Raw genomic sequence first — 11327 nt, 5'->3', positions numbered from 1 at the left:
TGCTCGATAGTGGAGCTACAAATCATATGACCGGAAGCAAGGACTTGGTGGTGGACGTGCACAAGATTCCATCTATGCCCACCAATGTCGAGTGGGGTGATGCCTCGTCCTCTAAGGTATTGGGGCTCGGCAAAGTAGTCATTTCTCATGATCTCACGATCGAGAAAGTCATGCTTGTTGAGTCCCTTGCATACAATTTACTTTCCGTTCGTCAACTTGCTATCATGGGCTTTGCCACCTTCTTTGATATTGATACCGTGGCCCTCTTGTGGAGCAAGACTCTTAAAGTAGCCTTTGTTGGGCATGTCGAGAACGGTCTCTATGTGATTAACTTTTCGGAGCGACCCCCTAAGACCGCGACATGCCTAATGGCTAAAGTTGACGTGGGATGGCTTTGGCATCACTGTTTAGCCCATGTCAATATGAGATCTTTGCAAAGTCTTCTCAAGGGGGGCCATGTCCGGGGACTAGCGAACGTTAGTTTTGCTAAAGATCGTGCTTGCAGTGCTTGTATCGAAGGAAAGCTTATGAGAAGGCTCACCCTCCCACGACTCTCATTTACTCGAAGAGGCCTTTGGAGCTCCTTCATTTGAATCTCTTTGGGCCTCCATCCTTTGATAATCTTGGGGGTAGAAAGTATTGCTTGGTAATTGTGGATGACTATTCAAGATACACTTGGGTGTATTTCTTCAAGAGGAAGAGTGAGACCCAACAAACCGTCATTGACTTTGCAAATGAAGCCCAATGTCAACACAATGCAAAGATCTTGACAATAAGAAGTGACAACGGCACCGAGTTCAAGAACTACACCTTGGATGAGTTTCTTAGTGATGAGGGGATCAAGCATCAATATGCCGCACCATACACCCCTCAACAAAACGGTGTTGCGGAGAGGAAGAACCGGACGTTGATGGATGCCGCAAGGACCATGATGGCGGAGTTCAAGTCTCCATACAACTTTTGGGCCGAAGCCATCAACACCGCATGTCATGCATCCAATCGACTCTACCTCCGCAAGGGCTTGAACAAGACTCCATATGAGATACTCACCGGTAACAAGCCCAACCTCAAGTACTTTCGGGTGTTCGGGTGTAAGTGTTTCATTCTCAAGAAAGGTGTTCAGTTGTCTAAATTTGAGGCTAGAGCATATGAGGGCATATTTGTTGGTTATGCTACAAACTCTCATGCTTACCGTGTCCTCAATAAATCCACGGGACTTATTCAGGAGACGTGTAACGTGGAGTTTGATGAGAATAACGGCTCCCAAGTGGAGCAAAGTGGCACTTGTGATGTAGGTGATGAAATTCCTCCTCAAGCCATAAGAAGAATGGGTGTTGGTTTTATCCTACCCATTGAGGAACCCCTTGTAGCCGAAGGAGAAGGACAATGCTCCACTCAAGTGGAGCCATCACCAACCCAAGGCCCACACGCTTCCGAAGAACAAAGTGAAGGCCCTCAACCTCATGAACAAGACCAAGGGCAAGATCATGCTCAAGACGGTGGAGACACACCAAGTGATGCCCAAGGTCAAGTTCTCTCCCCCGAGCAAGTTCAAGATCAAGAACAAGCTCTAGACGGCGCTCAAGATGATCAAGTGACCGCTCCTCAACTCACCTCCGAGGAGGAATTGGAGCTTCGTGCCGCCAAGATTGCTTCCAAGCTCTCCACCAAGGGTCATCTCATGAAGAATGTGCTTGGAAGCATTCAAAAGGGGGTAAGCACTCGTAGACAATTGGCAAACTATTGTGAACATCACGCGTTTGTCTCTTGTGTGGAACCCCAAAAGGTATATGAAGCTCTCGAAGATCCGGATTGGCTCAATGCCATGCATGAAGAACTCAACAACTTCGAGTACAACAAGGTGTGGAGATTAGTGCCAAGGCCAACGGGGAACCACAATGTCATTGGAACGAAGTGGATATTCAAGAACAAGCAAGATGCTCATGGGACCATCATCCGCAACAAGGCACGATTGGTGGCACAAGGCTACTCCCAAGTCGAGGGTATCGACTACGGTGAAACCTTTGCTCCCGTTGCTCGCCTTGAATCTATTCGTTTGTTGATTGCTTATGCTTCTCATCACAACTTTAAGTTGCAACAAATGGATGTGAAGAGTGCTTTTCTTAATGGACCTATTAATGAGTTGGTGTATGTCAAGCAACCCCCCGGGTTCGAGGATCCCTACTTTCCCGATCATGTGTATCAACTCGATAAGGCACTCTATGGCCTTAAACAAGCCCCACGTGCGTGGTATGACCACCTTACCGAGTTGTTACAAGATCGTGGGTTTGAAGTTGGGCTAATCGACCCCACTCTTTTTACTAAGAAGGTCAAAAGGGAGTTGTTTGTGTGCCAACTATATGTTGATGACATTATCTTTGGTTCCCCTAACAAAGCTTTCAATGAGGAATTTGCCGCACTCATGACCTCAAAGTTCAAGATGTCTTTCATGGGAGAGTTGAAGTTCTTTCTCGGTTTCGAAGTAAAGCAAAGAAGAGAAGGAACCTTCATCAACCAAGCCAAATACACTCAAGACATGCTCAAGAGATTCAAGCTAAGTGATGTCAAGCCGGCGTCCACTCCAATGCCCACCAAGTGCCAACTTGACATCGATCCCAATGGTAAAGCGGTGGATCAAAAGGTATATCGCTCCATGATTGGTTCATTACTTTACCTTTGTGCATCTAGACCGGATATCATGTTGAGTGTGGGAATTTGTGCATGTTTTCAAGCCGCACCTAAGGAAAGCCACTTTGTGGCGGTCAAGCGAATCTTTCGATATTTGGCTCATACCCCAAACTTTGGCTTATGGTACCCAAGAGGAGCAAACTTCAAGCTTGTAGGGTATTCAGACTCCAATTGGGCGGGAGACAAAGTGGATAGGAAGTCCACTTCCGGAGGGTGCCAATTCCTTGGTTGCTCTTCTAAAAAGCAAAGTTGTGTGTCTCTCTCGTCCACCGAAGCGGAGTATGTGGCGGCCGGGAGTTGTTGTGCACAACTCTTATGGATGAGGCAAACTTTAAAGGACTACGGTGTCATTTGTGACAAAGTGCCTCTTTGGTGTGACAATGAAAGTGCCATCAAGATTTCTCTCAACCCGGTACAACACTTCAAGACGAAGCATATTGAGATTCGGTATCACTTCATCCGGGATCATATTAGGCGAGGGGAGATCGAGCTCAACTATGTCAACACTCGTGATAACCTTGCAGATATTTTCACGAAGCCGTTGGATGAAGCAAGATTTCGCGAGTTAAGGCATGAGCTAAATATCATTGATTCGAGCAATGTTGCTTGAACACTTGCACTCCCCACCATACTCGACTTGTTATCTTGTTTAGGTGTAGGCATGGACGTAGGGGGAGTGTTGTTCTCTTAATGAACTCTTTCTCCCCTTATTATGCATAAATTGATCAACTCTTTCACATTATCCATTTTTTATGGTACTTGTGCTTCAAAGACGAGTTTTGGTCATGGGACCAAGGATAATTCTTCGCGGTGCCATACCAATTGACTCAAACATAGGTGGCCTCGGCCACCGCCCTCTCTTGTAGAGGTGTGTGGTTCTTGTCCTCGTGCTGATGCTTTTGTTGCTTTGTGTTTGCTCTCCTTTCTTGCCGTTTGTTTCTCTTTTCTTTTGAGCTAAGCTTTTGTGTCTAGTCTTTGGAGTATTGGCTGGGCGGTACTACCGCTGGTGGTGCGCGGTACTACCGCTTATGTTGACAAGCGGTACTACCACCCACCCAAGCAGTACTACCGCTGGGGGGCGGGATCAGGGGGTTATGTCGGGGCAGGGGGAGGTTTCTCCTCCCCCATACCCATTCGCACCACCCCTTCGTCCATCTCCCTCTCTCTAGCGACTCCTCGCCACGGGAGGGCTCCGGCGGGCCGCCGTCTCCAGGCCATCCCTCCCCATTCCCTTCGGTGGAGTCGATCCCCACCTTGTCCTCTTGCCATGGATGCCGGTATTGCCCTCGTTCCTTCTCTCTTTTTGTCTACCTCTCAGATCTAGCGTTTTTGGGGCAATAGTGGTTGCATCTCTAGATTTTTGGCTAAATCTCGGCTTGAGTAGTTTGGAGAAGGCATCTAGACTATGTGGATTAAGTTTTGGTAGGATTATTTTTGAATTTGGCAGTCCGGTAGTGCCGGATCTGACCACGGCAGTAGGAACCGCCGGTTCCCCGTCTTGCGCGGTACTACCGCTCCCGCTGGGGCGGTACTACCGCTTGGGCGGTAATGCCGCCTATGGCCAGCGGTACTACCGCTGCCTGCCAGATTCCATCATGCCCCTACCTCTGTTTGATCCATGTTGTTTTGTTTGGAGGCTTACACTTTTTCTTTCGTGTTGGTTTTTTTTTCTGTTCTTGTGTTTGGTTCCAGGTGGTGAACGTCCTGAGGAGCAAGTCCGCCGTGTCAACCCCGGTCGTGCAACCTCAAAGCGCTACCGCACCTCTGAGTCAGTAGGTGCTTCCTCAAGTGCGGCTCCTGCGCCTCAACATCAGAAGAAACTTGCCAACAGGCCGAAGCCAAAGGGCAAGACTGTGACTAAGTTGTCTGCTAAGGAGTTCTGGGAAAGGCGCCGCCGCAACCCCTATGCGGAAGACCAAGAACCCAATTTTGTCAACCGCCCGTTCTGGAACCGCTTTTAGTTTGCCATCTACTTTGATGTGATCAAGGCCAAGAAGAATCTCTTTGTTAGTGTTCGCTCCATCGACACGGATGCCATGGAGAAGGATCCTGAGTACTTTGGTGAAGCTCTTCAAATGTGTACTCAGCTCAACATTCTCAGAATCATGCAGTTCAACAAGGACTTTGATGCAGATTTGGTGGCTCAGTTCTATGCTACTGTCCATCTTGGAACTGATGAAGAAAGGACTCTGACCTGGATGACAAATGGCAAGTTACTGTCTGTCAAGTGGAAGGCCTTCATGGAGTTACTTCATGTGGAAGATCGCGGGCTTGACACCCATGTCGGCTTTCGCCCTCACCGCAACGTCAACTCCACTCACAAGCAAGCTCTCTGGCCCTACTGCACTGTGAAGGTTCACCCTGTGACTAAGAAGGAAACCTATGAGTTGTCTACCTACCTGGACATCCTTCATCATGTCTTTCGAGAGACCCTCTTTCCTCGCATCAGGAATCTGGATATGGTCCACTCCTATCTCGTGGATATGCTTCTCTTCTGCCAGCATGAGAAGGAAGCAAACACTGGCGAGTCCCTGGACATTTCTCATGTTATGTGGTCTGAACTTCTCACTGCCATTTCTGAGCGCAAGTGCCCGATCTATGGTCCATTTATCATGCTGCTCATTGAGAAGGCCTGGGCACGTGTCCATCCCCAGGTGATGCTGGAAACTGGAGAATTGGTCTCTCATGAGATCAAGCGTCTGAGGAAGAAGGACAGTTGGGGCGTCCCAGCCCCTAAATCCGGGGGCCATCTACTGCTGCTGACATGGAGACAGAGGATGGGACTGAGGCCGATGATGACGATGAGGATTATGAGCCTTCTAGGACAAAGCCTCCTTGGACAGAGCCCTCTTGGGCAAAGAAGATCAAGCGCAAGATGAAGAAGCTCTTCTGCATGGAGTCTCGTTGTGACGCCCGGGAAATCAAGCTACAGTAACCCTCTGGTAATGATGCCATGTCACCTCGATTACTGTTGATAATCTCGCGTTAGTTTAGAACCGATCCAAATTCAAGTTTGAATCAAAGTCAAAACAATTAAAGTTTTCAAAAGTCAAAACTAAATTGTTCCTAATGTGTCAAATAATCCATAATAAATGTTGGTGAAGAAATCATCTTTTAATAAAATACTTAAATGCACTAAATAAACTAAAACAACGATAAAACAATTATCTAAAGTGCTTTTAAACTAATAAGCAAATGCAAAATACTTTATTTAAAGTGCCAAAGTATTTGGGGCTGTGACCTATTTAATAACACCAAATTAGTTGTCACTTTTAAATTTTATAAAACAAAAATAAAAGAAAACAGAAAAGAAATAGAATAATAAAAAAAGCAGAACAAACAAAAAGAAGGAAAAGAACCCCCCTCCCCGCTGGGCCTCGGCCCAGCTGGCCACTGGGCAAGCCAGGCCGGCCCAGCCGGCGCCCCCATTACCCCCGCCACTCCCCCATGACCTAGATCGGTCCACCCACTCCCCCACGCCTCCCTCCAACTCTCCCTCCCCCGTCTGGATCGAGATCGGGGCAACCGTGACCCCGACCCCGTGATGCCGCCGCCCAGAACCCCCTCGCCGGACCACCCCGCCGTCCTCCGTCATCGTCGCCGCCTCCCCGTCTCCATCGCTCGTTCCCCTCTCCTCCCGTGATCCAGATTGGGATCGACCCGATCCCGCCGCCCGGCGCCGCCCCGCCGTCGTCGGAGCTGCCTCACGGAGCTGCCCTGCCGTCCTTCGCCTCGACTCCTCCTCGCCGGACCTCCTCCTCTATGTCGCCGTCGTCCTCGTCCTCCTCCCCAAAGGCTCCATCGAGCCTCGCCGACCCTCGTCTCTGCAACGCTGGTGAGGCCACGGCCTCCCTCTCCTTGCACTCCCCCTCCCCGTTTCGACGTCGCCGTGCCCGCCGCTCCGCATCGGCGCCTCCCCTGCTCTCCCTCGCGCGGGATCCCACGCCGCGCCTAACCGCGCGCCCGCGCCTGGGCCGGCACCCCGTGCCGCGCCTCGCGTCGGCGAGCCCGCCCCGGCTCCCCTGCAGTTGCTCGCTCCAGCCATTGCCTTCGTCCCGCACGCGCCGCTCCACCCCTGGCCTCGCCGCCGAGCGCCTCCCCTGCCACCACCACCTCCAGCCGCGCCCCCCTGCGCCCGCTCCGCCCAGCCGGTTCGCGACCACCCCTCTGCCGTCTCCCCTGGTCCTGGCCGCCGGCGAGCGCCGTGCGTGCCCAGGCGCCCCTCGGGCATGCGCCCGTTCAGGCTATGCCCGTTAGCCACGCGCCCACGCCCGCTCGCCCGACCCGCAAGGCCCCTGTGCCACAGACAGGTGGGCCTAGCCCCTAGAACGTTTTATTAAAAAAAGGAATTAAAAATAAATAAATAAATAATAATTAAAAGAATTAAAATATTAATTAATTAATTAATTGATTAACTTAATTAATCTTTATTAGATTAACCTAATTACTAGTTAACTTAATTAACCCCTGATTAGCCTAATCAGTCAATGACATGTGGACCCCACACGTCAGTTTGACCCAGTCAACGTTCTGTTGACAGCATGACGTCAGCAAACACTATTATGGATAATGTTGATTTAAAATAATTAAATAAATCCAAAAAATGATTTAAATCTTTTAAAATTAATATAAAATAAACCGTAGCTCGGTTGGAAAAACTTTGTACATGAAAGTTGCTCAGAACGACGAGACGAATCCGGATACGCAGCCCGTTCGTCCACCTCGCGTCCCTATCATAGCAAACCTTCAACCTTCCCCCTCCGATTCATTTGTCCGAAAACACGAAACACCGGGGATACCTTCCCGGATGTTTTCCCCCTTCGCCGGTATTACCTATCCCTGCGTTAGATCACCTCTAGCACCGTGTATTGCCATGTTATGCTTTGTGATGCTTTGATTGCTCTGTTATTTATGGTGTTCCCCTCCGTTACTTCTTTCCGGTAGACCCCGAGACCGCTACCGGTACCCCTGTGATCGACTACATCGACGATGAACCCTTCTTGCTAGAGCAACCAGGCAAGCCCCCCCCTTGATCACCAGATATTGCCTATTCTTCTCTATACTGCTTGCATTAGAAGAGTGTAGCATGTCACTTCTTTCGGTTAATCCTATTCTGCCGCATAGCCTGTCATTGTTGCTACAGTTGTTACCCTCACCTGCTATCCTACTGCTTAGTATAGGATGCTAGTGTTCCATCAGTGGCCCTACACTCTTGTCCGTCTGCCATGCTATACTACTGGGCCGTGATCACTTCGGGAGGTGATCACGGGCATACTCTACATACTTTATACTGTTACATTACTTATGATACTGTTCGAAGATGGGGGCTGAAGGGGCAGGTGGCTCCATCCCGGTAGAGGTGGGCGTGGGTTCCCGACGGCCCCCGACTGTTATTTTGTGGCGGAGCGACAGGGCAGGTTGAGACCACCTAGGAGAGAGGTGGGCCTGGCCCTGGTCGACGTTCGCGGATACTTAACACGCTTAACGAGATCTTGGTATTTGATCTGAGTCTGGCCATTTGGTCTATACGCACTAACCAACTACGCGGGAACAGTTATGGGCACTCGGCGTCGTGGTATCAGCCGAAGCTCTTTTTGACGTCAGCAACGGAGCGGCGCGCGCCGGATTGGACTGGAACGCCTGCTAGGCTAGGTCTGCTTCCGGCCGCCCTCGCAACGTGCAGGTGTGCAATGGGCGATGGGCCCAGACCCCTGTGCGCATAGGATTTAGACCGGCGTGCTGACCTCTCTGTTGAGCCTAGGTGGGGCTGCGACGTGTTGATCTTCCGAGGCCGGGCATGACCCAGGAAAGTGTGTCCGGCCAAATGGGATCAAGCGTGTTGGGTTATGTGGTGCACCCCTGCAGGGAAGTTTATCTATTCGAATAGCCATGTCCCTCGGTAAAAGGACGACCCGGAGTTGTACCTTGACCTTATGACAACTAGAACCGGATACTTAATAAAACACACCCTTCCAAGTGCCAGATATAACCCGGTGATCGCTCTCTAACAGGGCGACGAGGAGGGGATCGCCGGGTAGGTTTATTCTATGCGATGCTACTTGGTGAACTTACCATCTACTCTCTTCTACATGCTGCAAGATGGAGGTGGCCTGAAGCGTAGTCTTCGACAGGATTAGCTATCCCCCTCTTAGTCTGGCATTCTGCAGTTCAGTCCACCGATATGGCCCTTTACACATATACCCATGCATATGTAGTGTAGCTCCTTGCTTGCGAGTACTTTGGATGAGTACTCACGGTTGCTTTTCTCCCTCTTTTCCCCTTTCTATACCTGGTTGTCGCAACCAGATGCTGGAGTCCAGGAGCTAGAGATCCCGAGGATGATTCTACGTGGAGTTCGGCTTCGAGGAGTCGTTAGGAGGTCCCAGGCAGGAGGCCCTGCCTTTTCGATCGTTGCTAGTTTTGTGCTAGCCTTCTTAAGGCAATCTTGTTTAACTTATGTCTATACTCAGATATTATTGCTTCCGCTGACTCTTGTGTTTTCGAGCTTATGTATTCGAGCCTTCGAGGCCCCTGGCTTGTAATATAAAGCTTGTTTTATTTTAATTTGTGTCTAGAGTTGTGTTGTGATATCTTCCCATGAGTCCTCGATCTTGATCGTACACATTTGCGTGTATGATTAGTGTACGATTGAATCGGGGGCGTCACAAGTTGGTATCAGAGCCGACTGCCTGTAGGAATCCCCCTTCCACACTCCTTGGCCGAAGTCGAGTCTAGACTTTACAAACTTTTACTAACATGGCTGTGTGGCCCATGGGCCCACGTCACCATTGGGTGGTACTAGGATCTTTTATTCCTCGACCTATACTCTGGGACTCTGATCTCTCTTCTATTCAGGTTAAATGAATTTTGATAAATCTAACATTAGGATCTCGTGATCATTTTCACCCGGAGAGCCCCTTCACTCCAGATGATGGCTTGATTCATTAGAAGACCCTAAAGATACTCTCTGATGTTATCTCGAGAACTCGTGTTCATCGCGTTTGCAATCCCCCTTCCACCGTCAACCCTTACGGATAACTACATGCACATGCCATTCTTACACTCATCCCCAGTTGGTCTTGTTATTACAAGATACCCTGTAATACTCGTCATTGTTCCAAGAATCCCTTGTGACACTGCCTTGCGGTTCCTTGCCGCAAAATATCCCTACGATTTGTTTCTTTACACTTATCGAAGAACCGTTCATTACTAGTTGTTCATAGGATTCACTAGATACATTGAAATACTACCCGATCTTCCGATAGTCCTTCTGCAAATACTTGTCTGCTTGCAGTCTGGACAATTCCATTGGACTAGCAATAACCATTAAAATCCTTGTGATTGACATTCTGATCGTGTTGATTCAACATGTGTGTGAATGCACACAATCATTAGTTATTCCCTGGAAATTTCCTTCCGGCTCAGGCGTCATTTTAAACGTGAACTGGTTCTCAAGCAATCCAATTGCCGTCGATTGTACCCTAAGTCTATTCAACTTATCCATTTTTAATCAAACCGTTGGCTTCTGATCCCTTGACATGGAATTCATAATTCCTGTGCAATTGAGCTTTGGATTAGTCAGTTGTTTCTATAATCTGATCTCCTTGCATTCCTTCTTCCTCTGTTTGAGTACCGATGCTCACATCAGATCCCTTGAGGACCATTGGATTCTTTTGTTGGATTTTATCCGGCGACGTCCATCATATTCAATCACTTTGGAAGTTCTTTCCCTAATACAAAATGCCATTGGTAAATCCTATTCTCGGATTTGGCCAAACCATGCTCTGCTTTCGAGCTAGTGATAATTACTCTCGAAGCTTGTGGTATAGGTTTCTAAGATGCCCCGATGGGTTGAACCTGTGTATTCCTTAATCTGTGTGAACTCGAAAGTTTACCAAGGTTCTTACTCCTCTGGTAATTCACTAGGTAGATCTTCGCACTCAAATCATTTTTGTAGAGCAGTAAATGTAAGGTTATGCATTGGAGAAGTGGGAGTCGACCTTGAACTTTGTGTTCATGCCCATGGACACGATGTAGATCTTACCATTAAAACTTCTCTTAAATTAAATTATTCCCTTGATATAAGTTCATCTTATATCTAGGATCTGGCCTTTTGTAATCGTGGTTCCGACCATGTTCTCCTTTAAATACCATTTCTCGTGCAAGTTTAAGCACTTGTCTTCTACAGAGCAATACCCTAGTCCAACCTCTACTTTGGTCTGTCGTCGAGTATTACCCCCTAGTATAACGAGATTATCACGGAACTGCATAAATTCTTATGAGTTCTCCATCAAGTACTACATTATCATTGATTCCAAAAAAAAATCACGGGCTCTGAGTTATTAAACACTCAAGGACACCGATAATCGAATCGAGTCCCCGTCGTGATTAAACAACTCTTAGTAATCTTCTTTACTTGCGAGTTTGTACTCGATCACGTCATTCCTAGCCTGATTGGCTATATCATTATCGTGCTAAATTTTAACTGTGCTACTGGGTCCTTCTTCCCGAAGCACAAATTTCGACGGTGAGCTAATCTTACAATCGATCTTCCTCGTCTTATCATTTCGCCTTGAACATAAAGCTTGATTCCGAGTGTGTGTCGTATCCGTGGTCCAATGACCCTACGCTTCACCATT

This window comes from Aegilops tauschii, chromosome 2 (genome assembly GCF_002575655.3).
Source record: "Aegilops tauschii subsp. strangulata cultivar AL8/78 chromosome 2, Aet v6.0, whole genome shotgun sequence".
Taxonomy (NCBI): Eukaryota; Viridiplantae; Streptophyta; class Magnoliopsida; order Poales; family Poaceae; genus Aegilops; species Aegilops tauschii.
Note: the sequence above shows the minus strand (reverse complement) of the source record.